Source organism: Eublepharis macularius, chromosome 11 (genome assembly GCF_028583425.1).
Source record: "Eublepharis macularius isolate TG4126 chromosome 11, MPM_Emac_v1.0, whole genome shotgun sequence".
Lineage (NCBI taxonomy): Eukaryota > Metazoa > Chordata > Lepidosauria > Squamata > Eublepharidae > Eublepharis > Eublepharis macularius.
Window position 1 is genome coordinate 38,842,938 of NC_072800.1, and position 16,786 is coordinate 38,859,723.

General features: G+C 43.3%; 1 protein-coding gene across 1 annotated transcript in view; it reads right to left on the reverse strand.

Annotated features, from left to right (window-relative positions):
- The window catches only part of RBMS3 (RNA binding motif single stranded interacting protein 3), a 1,028,342-nt gene that overhangs the window by 367,858 nt on the left and 643,698 nt on the right, over positions 1–16,786 (reverse strand). The window lies entirely within an intron of this gene.

The window sequence follows — 16,786 nt, forward strand, 5'->3', positions numbered from 1 at the left end:
ATTTGTTGCTTTCCCTGGTAAAGATAAAGGCCACATGATCTCACAGTGAAAGGGGTCAGAGTTCAGTGGCAGAGCACATGATTTCCACGCATAGGGCCCCAGGATCGTGTGTGTGTGTGTGTGTGTGTGCATATGCGCTAATGTGTTGCAAATAATTTATTTCTTTTATTCATTTATTTAAATAACTAGTTAAATAACATCAACAATTATTTAATTATAACTTATTTGTCAATAGTGAACGCACCCAGAAGCTAGGTTTCCCCTTTCCAATCAATTTCCTGTATTACTGACCAAGGTCTACACCTGGAGTGACTGGAACTACTGATTTAAAGACATTGCAACGTTATCTGCTCTTAAAGGTAGCTGCCAGTTGGGTTTTGGTATTGCTGTGGTATTGCTTCCAATTAGGGAGAACTCCCATAAGAATGAGTTATGCAGAACACAAGGTGGATTCCTCTGCTGGCAATCTCCAAGAGCTTCATGTGGACAGGCTCTGGGGAGCTGAAGTATCATCAATTGAGCAGTGGAGTGATGTCACCACACCATCAATCTCTAAGAGAAATGCAACAGAGATTGGGAAAATGTCTACAGTGTCATGGACACTATGACATCACTTCTGGCAGCTCAACCAATCGTCCAAATTGAAGATTTAATTCAAGTAATCAAGTTCTACATTCTGGAAATGGTATCTATTCCAGATCAGACCACTTTTGGCATGACGAGACGGAAGAAACCTCACTCCTCCCCGCCCCCCCAATAATCATACATGCATACCACTATGAACCAAATGAGAATGTAGAGAAGACAATACAAAAACCTCAGAAAATCATATCCTTCTTTCTATAGAAAATGAATCTGAGACAATGTTCAGATAAAAAATTAAAAGCATTACAATAGTTCTTTTCAGACCATGTCCTATGTATTCTACATCTTTTATAATTTTGCAAAAGAGTACCAGGTTCAGATAAATTTGTCCTGTGTGCAGCTTTTCTTTCTCCACACATTTATATGTTGTGAATTTTCCATAACCAGAACATTTCAAGTGTGACATAGCCAATAGCTTGGCTCTTGCCAAGAATTTCTACGGTTAAAGGGAAGGAAATCTCTGCTTATTTTCCCATCCTGCAGGAGACATCCAATCCCCCCATAGCAGCTTTGGGGGGGGGGGTGTGTGCATTTTAAGCTGCTGCAGGATGGGGGGCAGCAAAAATCATGCTTTTTATGCTGATACCTTACTGGTTACCAGCAAATTGCAAAAGACACCTTACGTTTGCAAACAGACCTTTAAGGTTGCCTTGGCTTTACGCTTTCTCTAAAATAACAAAACAAAGCCCAGCAAAAACAAGGCTACATTTACAGTAAGAACCTGAAACAATATGAATCATCTCTAATAGGTGTACAGATACTGCTTTTGTCCCTTGCAAAGCTCCATGCCATAGACAGCATCATCTGTTATGTAAACCTCCAAAGCATTGACCAAACCCAACGACACAGAAACTGTCATAAAAGAGCATTTACAAGTATCATTAAAATACTCCATAGCTCTAAAGACCAAGGTAAATAAGAAAACCTGAGTGTTACCTCTCTTTACAGTGACTTTCAGGACCAAGCAGCTGAAAAATGAAAAGGGAGGAGGGGGAAGGCCTCTACCAAACAGAGCTGCAACCAGCAGTATCAACTAGTTTAATGAAAATATCACATCTTAGATGATACACTTAAGAGGAAAAGCTCATAGGAATTTGGAAGGTAACTTGGTGTTTTCCCAAGTGGTGCTTTAGATAAGAAAGTACCAGTGCTTCAGATCACAAAGGGCAGTTCAATCAAGTCGCTAGAACAAGTTCAGAGAGATGCCCTGGTAGTTAATCTAATTGAGGAATGGTAAAAGAGTTCAGCCTCTTCAGTACTCTCCATGAAAGCCAATCTGTAAATTACTTACATACTCAAAGATGAGTGCATTGGTTGTGATAGCACAGTCATGAGAGTTTTCTTTTTTTAAAAAAAAAGCTCTTTCACTGAGACCAAAGCTCAGCAAAAAACCCAACCTTTATTTTTATCACAACAGAGGGTGAAGAATAATTAAAACACTGAGCTCCCCCTCCCAACTCCCTGCCACCAGAGATACAAGGAAGCCAGGTGATTTATTTCAGCTCCTGAGAGAGAAAAGGAGGGAGGGAGGGAGGAGGGGCGAGAGAGAAATATGTCTATTAGTTTAGATCCAGAAGGCACAGAGAGCTGGAGACAGAAAGGCCCTTCTGAGAGTATTTATTCAGTGCTGACTGTATAAGAGGTCTGCCCTCAACTCTTTTCCTTGTATGAGTTTTATTTAGAAACGAACCAAGACAGTTAAGGCTACCTCTGCTCCCAAAGTCAGCCAATAAAGTTTATTGTGTTAAGGTATATGTGACAATATTGGCAGCTGGCATAACATCTACAAAAGAACTCAAAATTTCCTATGAATAAAAGGATTAGTCATTCTTGAGATAGCAACAATGATATTTTATTAGAGTTACCAACCTCAAGGTAGATCCTGGAGTATCCTGGAACTGCAAGTGATCTCCAGACTCTAAAGATCAGTTCTTCCAGAAGAACTGGCAGCTTCAGAGAGTGGACTATATGGTATCATTGAATTTTCCTGGTTTTCCCTTCAGCTTTCCTAAAACTGCATTGTGCCAACATTTGGGGAAAGAGTTCAGAGGAGTGGCTGCCGTGTGGGTGAGAAAGTTTGGATTTTCCTGATCTCACCCACACAGCAGCCACCCCTCACCCCCGTAACGCTTTCCTCACCTTGCCACTGGTAGGCTTTTTGTTTTTATTTTAACTGGCAACTGTGCGTCCCTCCCGAAGCTGCACGCTCGGTGGAAGAGGACGACCATCTCAGATAGGAGTGTACCGTTCTTCGAATGTGTAACAAGTTCTCTGGATTTCCAGATTTCATTTTTCAAAAAGTAAGTAGCACTTTCTGTTGCAAAAATATAAGAGGAAAGGCATATCTCAGCAACAAAAAAGGGCCAGATACTTACTTTAAAAAAAGATAGCTGGGAAAAACAGAGAACCTGTAGTTAGAGATGGTCATGAAGTAATTAGAGATGGTCATGAACTGTAATATGAACCAAAGTTTGTGATTCGCGAACCGGCAGTTAGTCAGAGTCCATTTCTAATGAACCACAACAAACTTTAGATTGGTTTGTTTTTTGGTTTGTCACTGCAGACAGCCTGGCACCAATCAATCAGTTTTCTAGGCAAAAGGGGATGGACTTCCTGCAGACCTTCTGCTGACCTAGAAGTGGCCTTCTGCTGGCCCGGAAGTGACCTTCTGCTGACATGGATATGACATTTTCACGAACCAACCAGTTCACGAACCAGGGCAGGTTCATGAAAGTTTGTGGTTTGTGAAAGGTGATAAACCATGAAAGGCACCGTTCGGTTTTTTTCCAGTTCGTGTCCATCTCTATTTGTAATACATGATGCTGATATAAACATGTTAAATTGCTGATTTTTTAAAAAGAAGACTGAAACAGCCCTGGTGGTGCGAGGTGCGGGAGGATCTCGACAGTGCAAATTATGGGAAAACCTGTCATGTGCAGTGTTGGCAGTCGAACAGTAGTGGGGAAACTATATGTGCCCATCCCTGTGTAGAAACACTCTGTTATCAAGTGTCCACGAAAACTTAAGAAAAAAGACAAGAAGTGTGAAATTGGTTTTTAATCAACTTGGCCTGTGGGACATTTATACGTTCGTTGAAGTAAAGTGCCATAAACAAGTGAGAAAGGTTACCGTCAGACTTTTGTTTTTGCATAGTAGGCAGACAACTCCTGTTTGTATTAGCCAATAGCTGATTTTTATATATATTCCACTTGACTCAATGCTTTATTAGTTGATGAATCTCAGTTGAACTGCTGTTATTAAAATTAGAGTATTTGAGATGACACAAGCAGGGTCAGTTCTATGCCCGGATGACTGTTTGGGGTGCAAATTTGGCAGAGGGAGGCACAGGAAAAAGTGTGCTCCCTGTATCTCTGCTGCTCCATAGGCCATTGTCATGACTCCCTCAAACCAGCTCTCTGACCAAGCCAGCAACTCAGACCTGGAGGACTCAGAGGAACAACCTGATGACCAGCAGGGCCACGGGCCTAGGGCCACAGAAGCTCCGGCTGACCATGTGACAGAGGCCACACTGCCAGAGCCTGCAAGCGAAACCTTGGCTAACCATGCCCCAGCAGCACCCAAGACCACCCCACAAGAACCTGCAAGCAGAGATGGGCACAATCCCCCCCCCAAAATACCGATTAAGCCGTTCATGGATCTGGGCTGCTGCTGAACCCAGGCGATCACGTCCCATTTCCGATCCAGAATCGGGAAAGCCAAAGCAGGAGGGCACCCCGCTGTTTCCAGCGATATAGGAATGGTGGTTGGCGGCAGCGGCCGCCAGGCCCAGCAGGCAGGGGGAGGCAGCGATGAGCTGCCTCCCTTCAGGGAGGGAGGGGACATTCACACACACACACACACACACACACACACACACACACACACACACACACACACTTAGAGTAGAGGGGGGAGTTTTTAACCTGGCAACGAGCCGCCTCCCCTCAGGGAGGGGACATTCCCAGGGCCGGATCTACGGTTGCCAGAGCCCAGGGCAACTGTAGTCAGGCTCTTGCGCGCACGCTCCTGGGTCCCCCCCCCACCCACACAGCAAGCTGGCTGTCCCAGTGCGCTGCGGAGCTGGCGGCAGAGTGAGTGGCTCGGCGGCTGCCCGTGCCATTCACCTGCCCCGCAAGACAAGGGGCGGCCGGCTTGCCCACACGCCCCTTGACCTGGAGAAAGAGGAACAGCATGGGCGGGCCTCCCAGCCTCCCACACTGCCTTTTGCCTTTCCCCAGGACAATGGGCGGCTGGCTTGCCCACGCGCCCCTTGTCCTGGGGAAAAGACGAACGGTGCGGGCGGCCTCCCAGCCTCCCGCGCTGCCTTTTGCCTTTCCTTTGTGCCCATGGCTTCAGAACACCCCCTTCCCCCTCCCTCCCCTGGATTGCTGCTCCGTGGTTGAAAGGAAGCCTGCTAATCAAGGAAAGTTGGGCTTCCATTCGTGTTTCGAGGGCGACAGAAGGAGGGCAAACACAGCTCATTCCCCTGGCTCCGTTGCCCCGGGAATAAATTACTGGCGCAAGAGTGTCTGCAATTCCGAACAGAAACCGATATATCTGATCAAGTCCCGAACAAGCAAACCCCCGACTGCTGGATCGGTTGCCGTGGACGGAACCGATTAGCTGAGTCACGATGGCGCAAACGCCAAAATCGGGGTTTTTTTGAAATCGTAATTCAGATCGTGCCCATGTCTACCTGCAAGTCCTTGCTGCCTGCAAGCATGTCCAAGCTGTCTGGCTTCAGAGACCATCACTGAGGCCCCACCAGGTAGGACATGACCCAGGGCTGATAGTCCTTCCATATCACCTCCCATGCCAAGGAAGCAACAGCAGCAAAGGATCCAGGTGGAGCCTCAGAGAAGGTGAAGTGCAAGACTGGCAGCAAGCCATCTCCCTGCAGTCTCAAGTCAGAACTCTGACAGCAATACTTCCTCGCAGGGTCATGGCCAGAGCAGAGCAGAGCCTCCTGTGCCTCCTGAGCTCCAACAACTGCTGGCAGATGCTGCTGAGCCAGATCACCCCTCAGCCTCTTTAAGCTGAGACTTGGCTGAGCTTCAGTGCTGGAGCAACCAGTTTACTTTGCACAAACCTAGTGTTCCTCACAGGCCCATCAGCCAAGTAAATAAACTCTTAAGGAGACCATCCAACCAGGCATAAGATAGGCTATAGAGATGTTTCTTCTGCAACCCAGTTTGCCCCTGACAAGAGTAGAAAGTAAGAAAAGGAAGTTCCCCCATACTCACACTGCTGCCACCCTACTGGGTTCCAGAGATACTGCCTGTAAAGGTTCCCCAACAAAGGGACGATGGCACAATAGGAGGCACAAGTTTCTGCCTCCTGACTGAGCCCCAGGCAGTTGGTAGAGGAACTGGATGGGGTACGGCAGAGCACCGCAAAACACCTAGAGCCGCCCAGGGATGCAAGTTATGATAAATGTCCGTCTCTTTGGATGGCTGAGTCACCCTGCCATCATCAAGTGATGGCTGTTGGTTATGCAAACCAACCGTAAAACCCTTCCCAGATGTTTAAACGGAGGAAGGAAAACGAATGTGCTTAGGGGGAGGTAGAGCTGTGGCACAAGCTTTGCTCAGGCCTATGTATGTTCACTGGAATGTATATACAGACCTGATATATATAGGCATGTGTACACTTGCGTTCTTTCCCTGTGGGAACAAGAACTCCTCTGCTACACACTTTCATAAGACTTTGTGTTACAGGTTGAGGTGCTCTTGTAGAGTGTCCAAATCATTTATATACATTCTTCCTTCTCTTTATACTATTAAAGAAGAACACCCACCTGACCTCAATTGCTAGCTGTCATGATTATCAATGTGCTAAAAAAGATGGGGGAAATGCAGGTATTGTTGTGAGATACCAAGACAAAACTTCTACTGAATAATTCAATGGAATGATTCATCATGCTAGACGACATCTTATATGATACATGGCAATACTACAAAATGCTCTGGATCCCCATTAGGCTACTTTGTACTCCCATTAAGTCACCAATTCAGTACATTATTTAAAGCCCACAGTGACATTTAACTATACATGTAAGTTTAATTTAAAACATTCAGAATCAAATGTATGCTTTATTACTTTACTAAATCCTATACAATGCTGGAGCTGAAATTCTAGTAAGGTCCTGTTAATGGCTTTAGTCTGGTCTCCATTTGGGAAAAAAATGTTATTAAAAGGATAGAATTAAGTTTGGGGGCCAGCCTGGAGAAGAAACATTATTCTTGTTGCTGGAGAATCAAATTAGGAAGCAAATTGTAACAAATGGCAGAAAATATGGATCCTGCAGGGTGCAGTTCCAGATAAGTGAACTGTGCTGATAAAAAGAGAATTCTGCAAATAGATTTGGAGATTGCCACCTTTGATAACGCAAGCCACATAAGAACATCATTTTATAAAACAAATATGTAGGAGTTTCAGAGGATGAACAGCAGCAGGGTGCATTACAAGTCAGAGTCCACCAAATATGACTGTGTAATAAGCTTAGTGTAGTGCTACTTACTTGCTATACTTAGGAAGGGAAATAGTTGTAGAGTCCCAAAATCCTACAGTGTGGTCGAGTTTAGTAGAAGTTGTTCTTTTAAAAGTAACTTGAGCATGTTGTTAATAGATGAACAAAGAAGATATGGAAGGAATGTATTTTTTTCTTTTCACTGCAGGCATAAGCCACTGGTGAAAAGAACATATGCTTTATACTTAGTCACACCTCTAGTCCATCTAGGGTTGCTACCCCTCCTTATCTTCAAACAGGGGGGCAGGGGTAGAATCCAGTTAGAGGTGTGCTGTTGCACGTATTGGGTCTCCCAGCAACATCACTTCTGGTTTATAACAGAACATATGATGGCTCAGCAGGGCCAAACTGACCCCCAAACATAGCAAAATTGCTGTTTGGGGCTGATTTGGTCCTGCTGTCACCCCATCCATTTTAAACTGGAGGCCCCAGAGTGCACATGCACCATTTTTCTGCATGGTTTGGGCGCTTTAGCCAGCCTCCCAACATTTCCTCCCTGATCAAGTGAATGGGGGCAGGGGCAAGCAGGTGTGGTAGGGGATCCCCTGTCCAAAGTAGAGAGCTGGCCTCTCCATAATCTCAGGCAGAAAGCTTTTCCAGCCCTGTATTTTAACCTGGAATGGTAACACATGAGCTATGCTTCTAAGCTATGACTCCTCCTAATGTTCTCCCCACAAAAAATGTGTCTAGGATTAACTATGATATGCAGAGCTGTTGGTCAAGGATGGATTGGGCCTTCAGCACAGCAAATGAGATGCTCTTGTTCCCCCCTGCACCTTTTCGGGTACTGAAACAGCTGCGGCCTCTTCCCATGCCTTTTTCAACGCTTGAAAAGTTGTGGGGAGTGATTCTAAGCTACCTGGAACAGCATAAAAATATTCTGAAAAAATAAACAAACAAAAGAAGAGTGACTTATCCCACCATACTGCAGGGGGACTCACAACATTTTTAAATTGCTTCATTAGGCTTTAAAATGGCAGCAGCATCTATTGGTCAGACCCAGAGATGCCATCATGTCTGCTCTGCCCCTTAGAGCGAAGCTACAAGTGATGCCTGACACAAGCTGGACACTGTCTGACTTGCAGCTTGGACCTTTGTGTAAAAGCCCATTGAAATCAGTTGAAGTTTGCAGAGCAGTCAGTCTAATACATTAGAGCTTGGCTCTAATGTGGACCAACTGGAATGGGCAGCTGCAGCCCTGGCAGCATTCTCAGCTTCTCTCAGCCCGGCAGGGCAAGGTGGCCACCGGGCGAGCTCGCACTGCCCCGGCCAAGCTGCCACTAACCAAAGACGGCTCCAGGCAGACGCCAGTTCCCCAGCTCAGCTCAGGTATTGGAGCACGGGCAGAGCCCCTCACCACTGCAGCCGCAGCGTCATCCCACTGATGCACTTCAGCCCAGCATGGCGAGGTAGATGCCAGGCGAGATCATGCTGCCAGCCGGGCCAAGAGGAGCCGGGAGCACTACTGAGGCCGTTGCTGCCCATGCTCCCTTGGTGGCCACCTCCAAGGTGCGGTGGAGGGCCAGGGTCCGGCCGGTAGCACAAGCTCGCCCAGCGTCTGCCTTGCCCTGCCGGGCCAAGTAGAGCCAGGCAGGTAAAATAAACAAACAAAAGAAGAGTGACATCCCACCATACTGCAGGGGCCCTCACAATATTTTTAAATTGCCTCATTAGGCTTTAAAATGGCAGTAGCGTCTATTGGTCAGACCCTGTCTGCTCTGCCCCTTAGACTACCATCAAAAATTGACTCAAAGTGCCCTTGGAAATTCAAGCATACTTTCTGGAGCTGGAGCAGGGCAAGCAATTTTTGCATGGCATAGCTGAGATTGGATAACTCTCATGCATGAGGCATCTGGATTTCCTGAACATGAAAGGAAAATGGGAATCTGACTGCGATGTATTTGCTGTATTCAGATTTCCTGTTTGTCAGATGTAAATGTTTTGAAAGCAACGTCTAAAAAATTCCATAGTCCAAGGTTCTCTAAGAATGCCTACTTCTCTCCAGTTTTATACAGCTGAAGCACCAATCATTTCTGTAGTATATTATTTTCTCTCGGTCCATGCTAGGAAACTGAACATATAATCATTAAAGAAAATTAATCTCTGAATACAGTTTGATGCAGTCTTGGCTAGAAGATATACACCAGATAAATGCAGAAGCAGAAGTGAGTTCACTTAGTTTGCCTGGATGCATCCCCACCTATCTGATATCATTCTTTCCTGTATCACAATTTGTGCTCATTTTCCTACACATCACTTGGTATTCATGTGACATTAAACTCTATTTAATATGGGGAACCGTCTAAGGATATAAGAGATGAGATTTTTTTTTAATATTGAATTAGAAGGCAGATTTGTTTCAAATGTTCTTTTGTTAAAAATCAGAAGATATGTAGAACTTTTAGTACTTTGATTGCAACCATGTTGAGTCAAAAATAATAATTCTTGAAACCTGTTTATCCATGAAAGACTAATATACGAACAAGTCAATACAAGCAATTTTGCAGTTTACCGTTGACTCTTATGTTAAAAGTACTGTTAACATAAAATGAACAACAGTAATTAGAATTAGGCTCCTGACTATTACCTGCCAAGAAAAAAAAATGATTGATGCTTATTGAGGTGGTATTATGAAATGCTTCAGTATGCAATTAAAATTATTTGTCTAATACCAAATGTTTTAGGTGAAAATGCAATTTGGAATAAGTATGTCATTAGTTACATGATAGCTTCCTGTTTGGGTAGACACATGTTGATTTTCAGCCTTATATATGATGACTTAAATCAGGTATTTTGAATTAACCCCTAATCTGAATGTTTCTTTACTGGCATTTGTACCTTCAACTGCAGAATATCCCCAAAGTGATTCATTTTAGGCTTCCCACCCACTCACGTCCTCTAACCTTGATGTCTTCACATGACATTTGGAAACCTTCTTGATTTAGCCATACTTCTTTTAAAAAATGTTCTAAAGTTTCATTGTAAACAGCTGCTTAACAACTGGGAGGTCTGCTTTGGTGAAGAATAGAAGAGTTTGAAGCAAAACAGCAGCACAGGAAAAAGAAAACGGTAGAAAAAGAATTCCTTTGGCAAAGTGGATTGGTGGGTTTTAATCTTTGACAAGAGCGCCTCTTTTGTGTGGCCTATGAAGATTTATTGCAATTTTAATCAGGAACCCTTATTGATTCAGTTCATTCCAGGATCATGTATGAGCACAGCCTGTTACTACTCTGTGTTGTGCACATGCATTCAATAGCGAAAAAGACGTCTGATCATGGGAGAAGAAGCAATCCTCCTAACAGATGCTGAGGGGTTTTTTTTTTAATCAAATGCTCTGGAACACTGCTGTCGACCTCATTACTGAAGTATTCCGAACAATTTCCATGCCAGCATAGAATGTTCCCACAAAGGTCTTACTTTATCCTTGAGGTGTAAATGATAGATGCAATTGAATACAGACCCAAAGAGATATTCCTGTACTGAGTCTACCGAGTGCTTTGATTTAAAGGGGGAAATCATTTATACGATTAACACAGCAATTCAGAAGGTTCAGTACTGAAGTCCTAAATTCTATTGTCCTGCTGTCATGTGATATGAAAAAGGGGCAAAGGTGACACAGTCAATAGCACTGGTATTCAAAACACTTGTTCAAAAAAGGCGAGATCCAATACGAGCAGATTTATTTAGCTAAAAGAGATGTCATTTTTATAAATTCTAACCTCACAGCAGCATCATTAAAGAACATTAAGTTTGGAATATTGCTCATTAAAAAACAACAGTGAAGGACTACATATACAAGTATTACATATCAAGTAGTTCTAATTTCTCTTCTTACTATACTAATTATTATACACATTTATTTGTCAGTAATTGTTTTTTGTAATACAGTTCTATTCGGTCCAAATTTACTAAGCACATGAGTATATGATTTTTGCTGTTTGCATGAGATGCATCTAAAAATGGTTTTGCCTAGAAGGTATGTTTGAACTACAAAGTATTGCAGACTTACATTTACCCTGGGTTTGTTTCTCCATCAAAAAATGAAATGGGTATGTTGCTAGGCACAAGCTTCGGCAAAATACTTATGGTCTTATTCATTATTTATTTAAATGTCTATGCCACGCTGTTCTCCCCAATTGGAACCCAAAGTAGTTTATAACATAATTCTCCCCTTCTCTATTTTATGTTCGCTAAAACTGTGTGAAGTAGGTTAGGTTGCAAAAGAAAAAGAAAACAGGCCCAATGTCACTCAGTGAGCTTTTGTAGCAGAGTGTATACTTGAACCTGCAAAATAGTAGACTCAAGTAGACTGGACTCTACTATTTTGCTACTACAGACTAACATGGCTAACTCCTCTGGATATTTGAACCTGGGTTTCCTAGTGCAATATTCTATCCTCTACACCACATTGGCTTGTGCATCTGCAAGTCCTACTGCTTTTAATGGTACTTTCCCACAGGTAACTATGTTCAGGTAACAGCATTAGATTGCATATTCTCAAAATTTCACGAACTAAAATGGGAACACTCGTTCTCATATCAAGAATCTCTGCCTCACCACAATACTGCTCATTGCTGAAGGTTCTACTCTGCCTTCAGTATACCATATCCGCACCTCTACAAATGCCTCTCCTCTATAGATTTAAAAGCTGTTTAATCGTATATGCATTATCTCTTGCTTCAGTGTTCATGTAAATGTAGTGGCCCTAGAAATGATGTATCCATTCCAGATAGGGTTGCCAGTCCCCCGCTGGGGGTGAGGGATTCCCCCACTCCCACCCTCCACCCCATGCCCTCACTTACTCGGCCAGTGGGGGAGGAACGCGTCTCCCAGGAGCACGCTCTCAGGCATTGCTGCGTGCTCCCACGGGCCTGATTCAGTCCAAATTGGGTCGCTATGGAGTGCGGGAGTGCTCCTGCACTCTACAGCGGCCTGATTCAGGCCTGGATCAAGAGGATTAGGCCTGAATTGAGCTGGATCAGGCCGCTGTGGGGCATGGTAGCACTCCTGCACTCCACAGCAGCCTGATCTGGCCCGATTTGTGCCCAAATCGGGCCAGATTCAGGCCAGATCAGGCTGCTGCGGAATGCGACAGTGCTCCCACGCTCTGCAGCGGTTTGATTTCGGCCCCCTGTGGAAGTGACATCATCATGCTGGCCAGCAGCATGTGCTTACTATACGCGCCAGAGAGGAAGAAGGGAGGAAAGGAGGAAAGCAGGTATTGGGTCCCCCAAGCACTTCTTCTACTGTCCAGGCAGTAACACCTGAATTCATCAAAGGTGTTTGGGGGTGGGGATTTCTGAAAGAGAGTTAAATTAGGTAAGGGACAAGAGGGCCAGAATTTATTTCCACAAATGCAAGAGGATATCAGGTGTTCACTGGTTTGGACTTAATACTGCTGGTTCCTATGGTTTCCTTTAAGCAGCAGCTCAAAATTGCAGCAGCAGTACTTTCCATAGAAAAACTGACTGACTCAAGTTGTTTGAAATTACAAGTAGAGTTACTGCTAATCTACAGCTTCCGGTTAACCATTCTTTTGTAATATTGATGGTTTGGAATGTTTTTCAATGAGTGTTAATTGTTAGGAGATAACTCCTTATTCGTGAAATAGCAGTTCAGTCCAGACACAGGTTTACCCATCTGCCATTTATGAGAACTAGGTCAAAACCTAGCAAAAACAAGCACCAGTCAAGTATTCTCAATGAACAAATAGTACATATATTTATCTCTCTAGAAGTACATTAATACTGTACTTGGTTGTATGGCTTCAACTTCCTTCATTTTACAAAAGGAATACCAATCCCTAGAAATCTGAGAGATGGGTATCCTCATCTTTATACAAACTTACTTTGTGGACAGCTGAAAACTGGTTAGAAGTAGGTTTAGCACTCTTGGGGAAAAGAGTGTTCTGTATTCACAGTCAAATGACAGGCACTGACTCATCTAACAAGCTTCTGCCCAATGATTTCCCTCTGTTGAACTTTGGGAGAGGAGCTACAAGTATTTTTTTCACAACTTAGAATATTTATTAGCTGAGGCTTCAATAGAAACTTCCCTGCCTACTAAACTTATCTTTACTGAAGGGAAACAGCCAAGATTTCTCCAATACAGGAGAACTGAACTCCGGTGGTACCTGAAGTTTTCCTGGAATTATAATTGACCTCTAGACTACAGAAAACCAGTCCCCTGGTGAAAATGATTCAGTGGCATAACACCTCTGCTGAGCTCCATCCCTTACTCAACTCTGCACTCCTCAGGAGGATCCGCCCCTCCCCCCCCAATATCCAGGAGTTTCCCAAGACAGAGGTGGCACTGGCAACCTTATCTCCAAATGTTGAAACCATAAAGGCAACTTGGCTGCAAATGAGGGACGCAAATGAGGGACGCAAAGAGCCATCACGAAAGAAACGCAGAACTGTTGAAGAGGACTGCTTCTCCTGTCGCCTTCAGTCAGAAACCCTGCTGTTCAGTATCGCTTTGCCTTTATTCAAGTACAACCCCAACTTTAATCCTCTCTTTCTTAACTTCATCCCTTTTTTTTGAAATGCAGATAACACTTGCTGAAGCCTACTTCACAGTGACCTTTGGAGACTTAATTAATATTGGAAATATGTAATGTGAGATTCTCAGGTGAAGAAACTACAGGAATTCTAAGCTGTATCAATATTTCATAGCCTCTGCATTGAAATTCTTATCTTGGTGGGCATAATCAGTCATCTAATTCACCCTTGTGGCTCATTTCCATCAGCAACCTCAGAAAAAGTTTCAAACATTTATAGAGAAAAGAAGTCTAAGAAACAGAAAAGTACCCTGTTAGAATCAGTTTGCAGATAAGGACAATTTATTTAACAACTCTTAACCCTGAGTGACACCCATTCCAGAAGCATTTAACCTGCAGCTGATTTGCAACTGTTTGGGTGGCCAATAAGGGAATCCTGGGAAGGACATGAGAATCACCGTGGTGGCAATTTTGTACCTTTGACCCTTTCTAAGAAGTCTTTCCACTTCAACAGATGGTATTATTGCCTATGTGTATTCATCTCATTATACAATTTACTCAAGGTACACAGAGGTTGTTGCAAAAATAACTAGGATACTTTGAGACTTTGAGTTCAGCAGTACAACTATCTTGAAGTCTCAAAGTATCTGGAACTCAAAGTTGCAAACTAGTTAATCTCCTCAAATAAGTTGTCTGTTCAGGCTGTACCCAGGGTAGGGGCAGTGGATGCACTATCCTACTGAAAGCACTGATTTACCTTAACCTAAGATTAAAACAAAACAAAATGAAGCGAAACAGACAACTAGGCTTTTAAATTTGTGATCTTCCATTGATAGAATGATAGGTTGCTTTTGGAGCAGTTCTAGCTAAAACAACACACATTACTGGGGGTTGGTTGTCCTTCCAAAAGTGGTAGTGCATGAAATTCTACCCACCTGACCCTTGCCTAACACCCATGGGTTCAACATATATTTTCCACAGCCACCATCATTGCAGAGTGGCTGTGGCTCAGATACAGGGCATCTGTCTGGCATCCAGAAGGTCCCAAGTGAACGTTTATAAATATTATGAACTCCTGATTTCTCTTATGTTAGAAAATTACACTTAGACCCATTGTCTGTAAAAAACATTTAGTCATCTATAGTAATTCGATGATGATGATGATGTAAACAACGATGACAACCCACAGCTACCATAATTTGGTTAATTCCTCCATGGCTTCAACCCACAGCTACCATAATTCGGTTAACTCCTCCATGGCTTCAAAGCTGGCCAGTGACTTTTGCTGGCTTGGTTTATCCTTGTCTGCGTTTGAATTGTGCCAAGAGGCACAAAGCCTTGTCCTTCCCAAAGCCTCATCCTCCCCACATGTGCCACACAGCTTAGATGGTGCTGCTTGGCACTCCTCTCCCCACCCTCATGGTACAACAAATGTCAGAATATTGCAGGAATAGCCCATTACTGTCTGAAGCCTTGGGTGAGCATCAAATCTATAGATATTCTAAAGATAAAATTACAAGGCTATCACCCTGACCTACATAGCCTAGGCAAGTCTGATGTCGTCAGATCTCTGAAGCTAAACAGGGTTGGCCTTGGTCAGTAATTGGATGGGAGAACTCCAACAAAGACCAGGGTTGCAGAGACAGGCAATGGTAAACCATCTCTGTTATTGTTATGAAAACTCCACCAGGGGACACCATTAGTCAGTTATGACTTGATGGCACTCTCCACCGCCACAGGCCTATCACATTATATTACACCAAGGATACATTTACCTGTCTATATTCAACAGATTTCCAACCATCAAGCTACACATCTCCTAATTCTTCAACTGCATATAGGGATACATATATGATACAAACAAAGAAGGCAATAAAAGGCAGAAAAGAAAAGCATTTGAGAAGAACTCAAACCCATCGTTTCAGATACCCATCGTTTCCCATCGTTTCCAGATACATCATTATTGGACAGAGTAAGGAAATGAACTGACTACACAATGAAACAAATGACACAGAATATTACCAATGTACATGTCATTAGCTTAAGGGAAAGTAGGAAGAGGGCTTTTCCTGTTGCATGGTCACAATTCCAGCCAGGCATAGCCACATGTTGAGATTCCCCTAGAAAAGGGATTTAAATGGATTTGATAAGCATAGACTCATTACATATAAGCTTGAGATCTCTGTGGACAGAAACAACTTAAACTGGAATAATCTTTTTATTTATTTCATTTCAAAACATATTCTGCAATACAGCAATCAAGTTTTAAGGTAAATAAAACCCATAGCATATATTCAGCTTTAGTGATATCTAGCACTCATAGGTATGCCATGGTGTCTGAAGAAGGGAGCTCTGACTCTTGAAAATCTTCTTGTTCTCTAAGGTGCCACTGGACTCAAAACCAGGTATGCCATCCATGTCCCATGCTGTATTCAAAAGCATGCTGTCAAAGGCAACCAATATATTCTCCTATATATGCTTTGCAGCTGACCCATCGTACTTCAACCACAAACACTGCCTAAATAAATCATTCTCTCATAGCCAAGAATCCTTTCAGATTATCCACCAAACAGCAGAACATTGTCTTCAACATGACCCAAAATCTTGGGCCTACATAAAACCATGTTCCCTCATGTCCCAACAAGCTGGCCTGCAGAAACTCCCATACCCCTGGCTACCATCTTGAACAGTTTGACAACATATACAAGCACCTGTCTGCTATTCAGAAGGAAATCTCCTTTCTCTCTGTAGTACAATACACAAAACTGAAACTCACACATGCAATAGTTAAGAAACTGTATAGAATAATAAACCAAGCACAGTTTGTATGAAGTTCCTTGAAAATAAGACGCAAAAAAGAAAGTGTGGTAATTACAGAACATATGGAATGCCTCACTTCAGCACCAATATAGGACGCAGTCATCATAACCACAGCAAAAGCCAACAGACACAAGAAGCAGTAGAGCCAACAGCACATCTGTGCAAGCAATAAAACAAAATCCCCAAAATACCATGACTGAGAAAAGAGCAAAACAATGAAACCACCCCTCAGAATTCTCACTACAGAAAGCAAAAGCACACCAAGAAAAGGTAAAGAATTCAAAACAAAGATT